This window comes from Mesoplodon densirostris, chromosome 6 (assembly GCF_025265405.1).
Source record: "Mesoplodon densirostris isolate mMesDen1 chromosome 6, mMesDen1 primary haplotype, whole genome shotgun sequence".
Classification (NCBI taxonomy): Eukaryota; Metazoa; Chordata; class Mammalia; order Artiodactyla; family Ziphiidae; genus Mesoplodon; species Mesoplodon densirostris.
In genome coordinates, this window is record NC_082666.1 from 110,928,627 (window position 1) to 110,938,631 (window position 10,005).

The following is a 10,005-nucleotide window of genomic DNA, read 5'->3' on the forward strand; positions in this document are numbered from 1 at the left end:
TGGTTTCCTGGTGCGCGAGGAGAGGGGATTAGGAGCGCTGCTTAAAGGGGCTCCACCGACGGGCGCGAGTCACGACTGAAAGCGCGGAGCCCACTGATGGGCGTGGGACGCTGGGGCTGCTGCTGCCGCCGCCAAGAAGCCTGTGTGCGAGCGCAGGTCACTGTCCACACCGCCCTTCCGGGAGCCTGTGCAGCCCGCCACTGCCAGGGTCCCGGGATCCAGGGGCGACTTCCCTGGGGGAGCGCACAGCGCGCCTCGGGCTGGTGCAACGTCACGCCGACCGCTGCCGCTGCAAGCTCGCCCCGCACTCCGTGCCCCTCCCTCCCGCCCAGCCTGAGTGAGCCAGAGTCCCCGAAGAGGCTGCTCCTTTAACCCTGTCCTGTCTGAGCGAAGAACGGACGCCCTCCGGCGACCTACACACAGAGGCGGGGCCAAATCCAAAGCTGAGACCCAGGAGCTGTGAGAACAGAGAGGAGAAAGGGAAACCTCTCCCAGCAGCCTCAGAAGCAGCGGATTAAAGCTCCACAATCAACTTGATGTACCCTGCATCTGTGGAATACATGAATGGACAACAAATCATCCCAAATTGAGGAGCCAGGAGTCAGTGCTGTGCCTCTGAGGTGGGAGAGCCAACGTCAGGACACTGGTCCACAAGAGACCTCCCAGCTCCACATAATATCAAATGGCGAAAATCTTCCAGAGATCTCCATCTCAACACCAGCACCCACCTTCACTCAACGACCAGCAAGCTACAGTGCTGGATACCCTATGCCAGACAACTAGCAAGACAGGAACACAACGCCACCCATTAGCAGAGAGGTGGCCTAAAATCATAAAAAGTCCACAGACACCCCAAAACACACCACCAGACGTGGACCTGCCCACCAGAAAGACAAGATCCAGCCTCACCCACCAGAACACAGGCACTACTCCCCTCCACCAGGAAGCCTACACAAACCACTAAACCAACCTTAGCCACTGAGGACAGACACCAAAAACAACGGGAACTACGAACCTGCAGCCTGCAAAAAGGAGACCCCAAACACAGTAACATAAGCAAAATGAGAAGACAGAAAAACACACAGCAGGAGAAGGAGCAAGATAAAAACCCACCAGACCTAACAAATGAAGAGGTAATAGGCAGTCTACCTGAAAAAGAATTCAGAATAATGATGGTAAAGATGATCCAAAATCTTGGAAATAGAATAGACAAAATGCAAGAAACAGTTAACAAGGACCTAGAAGAACTAAAGATGAATCAAGCATCGATTAAAAACACAATAAATGAAATAAAAAATACTCTAGATGGGATCAATAGCAGAATAACTGAGGCAGAAGAACGGATAAGTGAGGTGGAAGATAAAATAGTGGAAATAACTGCTGCAGAGCAAAATAAAGAAAAAAGAATGAAAAGAACAGAGGACAGTCTCAGAGACCTCTGGGACAACATTAAACGCACCAACATTCGAATTATAGGGGTTCCAGAAGAAGAAGAGAAAAAGAAAGGGACTGAGAAAATATTTGAAGAGATTATAGTTGAAAACTTCCCTAATATGGGAAAGGAAATAGTTAATCAAGTCCAGGAGGCACAGAGAGTCCCATACAGAATAAATCCAAGGAGAAATACACCAAGACACATATTAATCAAACTGTCAAAAATTAAACACAAAGAAATCATATTAAAAGCAGCAAGGCAAAAACAACAAATAACACACAAGGGAATCCCCATCAGGATAACAGCTGATCTCTCAGCAGAAACTCTACAAGCCAGAAGGGAGTGGCAGGACATAATTAAAGTGATGAAGGAGAAAAACCTGCAACCAAGATTACTCTACCCAGCAAGGATCTCATTCAGATTTGATGGAGAAATTAAAACGTTTACAGACAAGCAAAAGCTGAGAGAGTTCAGCACCACCAAACCAGCTTTACAACAAATGCTAAAGGAACTTCTCTAGGCAAGAAACACAACAGAAGGAAAAGACCTACAATAACGAACCCAAAACAATTAAGAAAATGGGAATAGGAACATACATATCAATAATTACCTTAAATGTAAATGGACTAAATGCTCCCACCAAAAGACACAGATTGGCTGAATGGATACAAAAACAAGATCCATATATATGCTGTCTACAAGAGACCCACTTCAGACCTAGAGACACATACAGACTGAAAGTGAGGGGATGGAAAAAGATATTCCATGCAAATGGAAACCAAAAGAAACCTGGAGTAGCAATTCTCATATCAGACAAAATAGACTTTAAAATAAAGACTACTAGAAGAGACAAAGAAGGACACTACATAATGATCAAGGGATCGATCCAAGAAGAAGATATAACAATTGTAAATATTTATGCACCAAACATAGGAGCACCTCAATACATAAGGCAATACTAACAGCCATAAAAGGAGAAATCGACAGTAACACAATCATAGTAGGGGACTTTAACACCCCACTTTCACCAATGGACAGATCATCCAAAATGAAAATAAATAAGGAAACACAAGCTTTAAATGATACATTAAACAAGATGGACTTAATTGATATTTATAGGACATTCCATCCAAAAACAACAGAATACACATTTTTCTCAAGTGCTCATGGAACATTCTCCAGGATAGATCATATCTTGGGTCACAAATCAAGCCTTGGTAAATTTAAGAAAATTGAAATTGTATCAAGTATCTTTTCCGACCACAATGCTATGAGACTAGATATCAATTACAGGAAAAGAGCTGTAAAAAATACAAACAGGGCCTCCCTGGTGGCGCAGTGGTTAAGAGTCCGCCTGCCGATGCAGGGGATACGGGTTCGTGCCCCGGTCTGGGAGGATCCCATAGGCCGCGGAGCGGCTGGGCCCGTGAGCCATGGCCACTGGGCCTGCGCATCTGGAGCCTGTGCTCCGCAACGGGAGAGGCCACAACAGTGAGAGGCCCGCATACCGCAAAAAAAAAAAAAAATACAAACACATGGAGGCTAAACAATACACTACTCAATAACGAAGTGATCACTGAAGAAATCAAAGAGGAAATTTAAAAATACCTAGAAACAAATGACAATGGAGACACAACGACCCAAAACCTATGGGATGCAGCAAAAGCAGTTCTAAGAGGGACGTTTATAGCAATACAATCCCACCTTAAGAAACGGGAAACATCTCGAATAAACAACCTAACCTTGCACCTAAAGCAATTAGAGAAAGAAGAACAAAAACATCCCAAAGTTAGCAGAAGGAAAGAAACCATAAAAATCAGATCAGAAATAAATGAAAAAGAAATGAAGGAAATGATAGCAAAGATCAATAAAACTAAAAGCTGGTTCTTTGAGAAGATAAACAAAATTGATAAACCATTAGCCAGACTCATCAAGAAAAAAAGGGAGAAGACTCAAATCAATAGAATTAGAAATGAAAAAGGAGAAGTAACAACTGACACTGCAGAAATACAAAAGGTCATGAGAGATTACTACAAGCAACTCTATGACAATAAAATGGACAACCTGGAAGAAATGGACAAATTCTTAGAAATGCACAACCTGCCAAGACTGAATCAGGAAGAAATAGAAAATATGAACAGACCATTCACAAGCACTGAAATTGAAACTGTGATAAAAAATCTTCCAACAAACAAAAGCCCAGGACCAGATGGCTTCACAGGTGAATTCTATCAAGCATTTAGAGAAGAGCTAACACCTATCCTTCTGAAACTCTTCCAAAATATAGCAGAGGGAGGAACACTCCCAAACTCATTCTACGAGGCCACCATCACCTTGATACCAAAACCACACAAGGATGTCACAAAGAAAGAAAACTACAGGCCAATATCACTGATGAACATAGATGCAAAAATCCTCAACAAAATACTAGCAAACAGAATCCAACAGCACATTAAAAGGATCATACACCATGATCAAGTGGGGTTTATTCCAGGAATGCAAGGATTCTTCAATATACGCAAATCAATCAACGTGATACACCATATTAACAAATTGAAGGAGAAAAACCATATGATCATCTCAATAGATGCAGAGAAAGCTTTCGACAAAATTCAACACCGATTTATGATAAAAACCCTGCAGAAAGTAGGCATAGAGGGAACTTTCCTCAACATAATAAAGGCCATATATGACAAACCCACAGCCAGCATCGTCCTCAATGGTGAAAAACTGAAACCATTTCCACTAAGATCAGGAACAAGACAAGGTTGCCCACTCTCACCACTCTTATTCAACCTAGTTGTGGAAGTTTTAGCCACAGCAATCAGAGAAGAAAAGGAAATAAAAGGAATCCAAATCGGAAAAGAAGAAGTAAAGCTGTCACTGTTTGCAGATGACATGATACTATACATAGAGAATCCTAAAGATGCTACCAGAAAACTAATAGGGCTAATCAATGAATTTGGTAAAGTAGCAGGATACAAAATTAATGCACAGAAATCTCTGGCATTCCTATATACTAATGATGAAAAATCTGAAAGTGAAATCAAGAAAACACTCCCATTTACCATTGTAACAAAAAGAATAAAATATCTAGGAATAAACCTACCTAAGGAGACAAAAGACCTGTATGCAGAAAATTATAAGACACTGATGAAAGAAATTAAAGATGATACAAATAGATGGAGAGATGTACCATGTTCTTGGATTGGAAGAATCAACATTGTGAAAATGACTCTACTACCCAAAGCAATCTACAGATTCAATGCAATACCTATCAAACTACCACTGGCATTTTTCACAGAACTAGAGCAAAAAATTTCACAATTTGTATGGAAACACAAAAGACCCCGAATAGCCAAAGCAATCTTGAGAACGAAAAATGGAGCTGGAGGAATCAGGCTCCCTGACTTCAGACTATACTACAAAGCTACAGTAATCAAGACAGTATGGTGCTGGCACAAAAACAGAAAGATAGATCAATGGAACAGGATAGAAAGCCCAGAGATAAACCCACGTACATATGGTCACCTTATCTTTGATAAAGGAGGCAGGAATGTACAGTGGAGAAAGGACAGTCTCTTCAATAAGTGGTGCTGGGAAAACTGGATAGGGACATGTAAAAGTATGAGATTCGATCACTCCCTAACACCATACAGAAAAATAAGCTCAAAATGGATTAAAGACCTAAATGTAAGGCCAGACACTATCAAACTCTTAGAGGAAAACATAGGCAGAACACTCTATGACATAAATCACAGCAAGATCCTTTTTGACCCACCTCCTAGAGAAATGGAAATAAAGACAAAAATAAACACATGGGACCTAATGAAACTTAAAAGCTTTTGCACAGCAAAGGAAACCATAAAGAAGACCAAAAGACAACCCTCAGAATGGGAGAAAATATTTGCAAATGAAGCAACTGACAAAGGATTAATCTCCAAAATTTATAAGCAGCTCATGCAGCTCAATAACAAAAAAACAAACAACCCAATCCAAACATGGGAAGAAGACCTAAATAGACATTTCTGCACAGAAGATATACAGACTGCCAACAAACACATGAAAGGATGCTCAACATCTTTGCTCATTAGAGAAATGCAAATCAAAAGTACAGTGAGATATCATCTCACACCAGTCAGAATGGCCATCATCAAAAACCTAGAAACAATAAATGCTGGAGAGGGTGTGGAAAAAAAGGAACACTCTTGCACTGCTGGTGGGAATGTGAATTGGTACAGCCACTATGGAGAACGGTATGGAGGTTCCTTAAAAAACTACAAATAGAACTACCATATGACCCAGCAATCCCACTACTGGGCATATACCCTGAGAAAACCATAATTCAAAAAGAGACATGTACCAAAATGTTCATAGCAGCCCTATTTACAATAGCCCGGAGATGGAAACAACCTAAGTGTCCATCATCAGATGAATGGGTAAAGAAGATGTGGCACATATATACAATGGAATATTACTCAGCCATAAAAAGAAATGAAATTGAGCTATTTGTAATGAGGTGGATGGACCTAGAGTCTGTCATACAGAGTGAAGTAAGTCAGAAAGAGAAAGACAAATACTGTATGCTGACACATATATATGGAATTTAAGGGGAAAAAAGTCATGAAGAACATAGGGGTAAGACAGGAATAAAGACACAGACCTACTAGAGAATGGACTTGAGGATATGGGGAGGGGGAAGGGTAAGCTGTGACAAAGTGAAAGAGCGGCATGGACATATATACACTACCAAAAGTAAGGTAGATAGCTAGTGGGAAGCAGCCGCATAGCACAGGGAGATCAGCTCGGTGCTTTGTGACCGCCTGGAGGGGTGGGATAGCGAGGGTGCGAGGGAGACGCAAAAGGGAGGGGATATGGGGACATATGTATATGTATAACTGATTAAATTTGTTATCGAGCAAAAATAATAATAATAATAATAGCAGTGGGAGTTTAAATGAATAAAATTGGCTTAAGTTGATAATTTTAAAAACTGAGTGAGAAGTAGATGAAAGTTCATTGTAGTGTTTTGTCTACTTTTGCTTCTATTGAAAATTTTCCTTAATAAAAAGGAAATCTCTTTTTTACATTTGGTAGTGTATATATGTCCATGCCAAGATAGCTAGTGGGAAGCAGCCACATAGCACAGGGAGATCAGCTCGGTGCTTTGTGACCACCTAGAGGGGTGGAATAGAGAGGGTGGGAGTGAGACGCAAGAGGGAGGGGATATGGGTATATATGTATAGCTGATTCACTTTGTTATACAGCAGCAGCTAACACAACATTGTAAAGCAATTATACTCCAATAAAAATGTTAAAAACTAAAAATGAAAAAAAAAAAGAAATCTCCAGCACTCAAACTGCAAGTTTTAATATTAGGAATTCATATGACTGATTGCACTCTCTATATAGAGCTGGCATGGCACATGCTTTTGCCCCTTAGCCTAATTTGTCCTTGTGTTTCTGCCCCTTCCAGCCTTTGTAACCTCTTCCCCTGTCTACGGAAGGGCTGTTTTAAAGGTCCCTCAGTAAGCTCTTCCCCCTTCTTTAGAAGGTCTTGTTTTAAAGGGCCCTCTGTAAGCTCTTTCCCTTGACTATGGAAGGGCTCGTTTTAAAGCAGTTATCTTTATTTTCATGCTGTTATTTTACCAAGGGAGAGATGTCGCTGCTGGGAATATGTACCTTGTTACAGCACTGGTCAGAGCTGATTGGGTGGGGGATCTGTTTTAGAGCTTCCCAGAGCCTGTGATAGAAAATGTATTGAGAAAAAATGTGCACTGGGAAAAAATGCCACCTGCCCCTATTTCATAGTAATGTGGAACACACAGTACATCTGCATCAGGTCTGTGGGAGAACTGCAGCCGGAGAGGGAGCTTCTAGGATGAAAGAAAGATATGTAGGATAAAAACACATTGCCTTGTTAGAATGAGGATAAAGGCTTTTTCTTTTCCCTTCGATAAGCACCCTTTGCTGGTTTAATCCAGAACAATGTTTTGAGCCAATGAAGTGTGGTAGGCTTTGGTGGGGGGTGGCGGGGAGAAAAAGGGGATGCAAAGATGACTTTGCAATCAAGTGCTTACACTCAAGATATCTACAATCCTCTAGAGAATGTGAAGAAAAAAACCCATGTATAAATAGCTTTAATAAGTTAGATTGTGATAAGTACAAAAGAGAAGCACATCAAAATACTGGGAAGATTTGGAGGGTGGGGTGTGAGAAGCCACATCTGTTTATGGGAGAATCAGGAAGATGAACTGAGATGGGTGACCTTTGACACAGACATTTGAGGTTGGATAAGACTTTCATAGATGCAAAGGACAGCATTAATAAAGACACAGAAGCCAGAAAATACAGAGCATATTTGAGAAATAGCAAGTAATCTTCAGCTGGAGTATAAAAAGATGTAAACATGAACTAAAAAGCTCAGAAAGCATTACTTAAATGTAGATCATGGAAGTCTTGAAAGATGGGTTAAGCACTTTTTTTAAAAATTAATTAATTATATATTTTTAGCTGCATTGGGTCTTAGTTGCTGTGCACGGGCTTTTCTCTAGTTGTGATGCGTGGGCTTCTCGTTGTGGCTTCTCTTGTGGAGCACGGGTTCTAGGCGTGCGGGCTTCAGTAATTGTGGCTTGCGGGCTCCAGAGCGCAGGCTCAGTAGCTGTAGTGCACGGGCTTAGCTGCTCTGCGGCCTGTGGGATCTTCCTGGACCAGGGCTCAAACCTCTGTCCCCTGCATTGGCAGGCGGATTCTTTTTTTTTTTTTTTAGTTTCTGCTTTATAACAAAGTGAATCAGTCATACATATACATCTGTTCCCACATCCCTTCCCTCTTGCGTCTCCCTCCCTCCCACGCTCCCTATCCCACCCCTCCAGGCGGTCACAAAGCACCGAGCTGATCTCCCTGTGCTATGCGGGGCAGGCGGATTCTTAACCACTTCGCCACCAGGGAAGCCCTGGGCTTGCTTTTGAGAGTTTATTACTCTGCAGCAAGGTCCGCTTTTTTTTTTTTTTTAACATCTTTATTGGAGTATAATTGCTTTACAATAATAGTGTGTTAGTTTCTGCTTTATATCAAAGTGAATCAGCTATACATATACATATATCACCATATCTCTTCCCTCTGCATCTCCCTCCCTCCCGCCCTCCCTATCCCACCCCTCTAGGTGGTCACAAAGCACCGAGCTGATCTCCCTGTGCTATGCGGCTGCTTCCCACTAGCTATCTATTTTACGTTTGGTAGTGTATACATGTCCATGCCACTCTCTCACTTCGTCCCAGCTTACCCTTCCCCCTCCCCGTGTCCTCAAGTCCATTCTCTTCGTCTGCCCCTAGGTTCCTTAGAACCATTTTTTTTTTTTTTTTTAGATTCCATATATATGTGTTAGCATATGGTATTTGTTTTTCTTTCTGACTTACTTCAGTCTGTATGACAGACTCTCGGTCCATCCATCTCACTACAAGTAACTCAGTTTCGTTTCTTTTTACCTCATAGGGCTATTGTGAGGATTAAATGAATAAATGCAAGTAAGGCTTTTGGAAGAATGTCTGAAAATGTTCTTTACATACCACCTATTACTATTAAGTATTATTCATATGGTACAATTTGGGGAAAACAAATTCAAGAGAATTAAATCAGTTGCAGTAGGTTAAGGACCATGTGAGTAGAGAAGTAATTAAGGCCAAGCTAAGACAATTCTTTTCCCAAAAGGTGGAATTACAAACGAAAGAAAAATAATGCAGTAGTTTAAGGAGGAACAAAATTGATTTAGGAAAACTTTAGTTTTAGTGACTTCAGGTGATTTTCTGAAAGTATTATATTTGTTTCATGAATTGAGTGATCATTTTTATTGTAGTATTTGGGAGGAAATAAGGATAGATGGTCATTGAGATTTTTTTTTCTACCTTGAAGTCCTTAATAAACCCAGTAAGTTGTAGTAATTCATTTGTTTCCAAACTTTAATGGATTTCAAGTGGGTAGTATTTTGTATTTACCATAAAATGGGATTGTGGCAGAAGCTTTAATGCAGTTTTGGTTGCTTATGATTTTTATTAGTGATTTGTCTTTTGCAAACATATAACCAAAAATGGTTAACAGCTGTGGGATGAAAAACACAAACATTAAATACAGGAAATTAATTGCAGTGGTTTCAGGAATCATTTCCAGTATTTAAAAAATTTTGCTGTCTTTTCTTTTTAGAAAAGGTTAATTTAGCTACTTTAAGCTTCTCTATTCAGATCATAGACTAATCTATTTGTTTAGATGATTCTAACCTTAGCACTAACCTTATAATTTAATTTAATTTCAAGAACTGTATTCTTACAATTTCAGTGAACATTTCACTTCTACTTATGTTCTCATAAGGGGCATGATGTCACAATTTTATTTTTATGACATATTGTAGAAAATGAATTTAAAAAAAGAAAGAAAAATGAATTTTATTTATTAAAACTATTAGAACTTTAGAACATTTAATTGTAGGATGATTATCATTGTTAGGTATTCTTCTGTTTTTAAAGGACTTTTTATTCTTTAATTTTTCGTGCAGTAAATTATTGTCCAGTGTTAAC

At 40.2% G+C, this 10,005-nt stretch overlaps 1 protein-coding gene across 2 annotated transcripts in view; it reads left to right on the forward strand.

The window, feature by feature from the left end:
* Positions 1 to 10,005, forward strand: part of CENPP (centromere protein P) — a 242,351-nt gene that overhangs the window by 101,199 nt on the left and 131,147 nt on the right. The window lies entirely within an intron of this gene.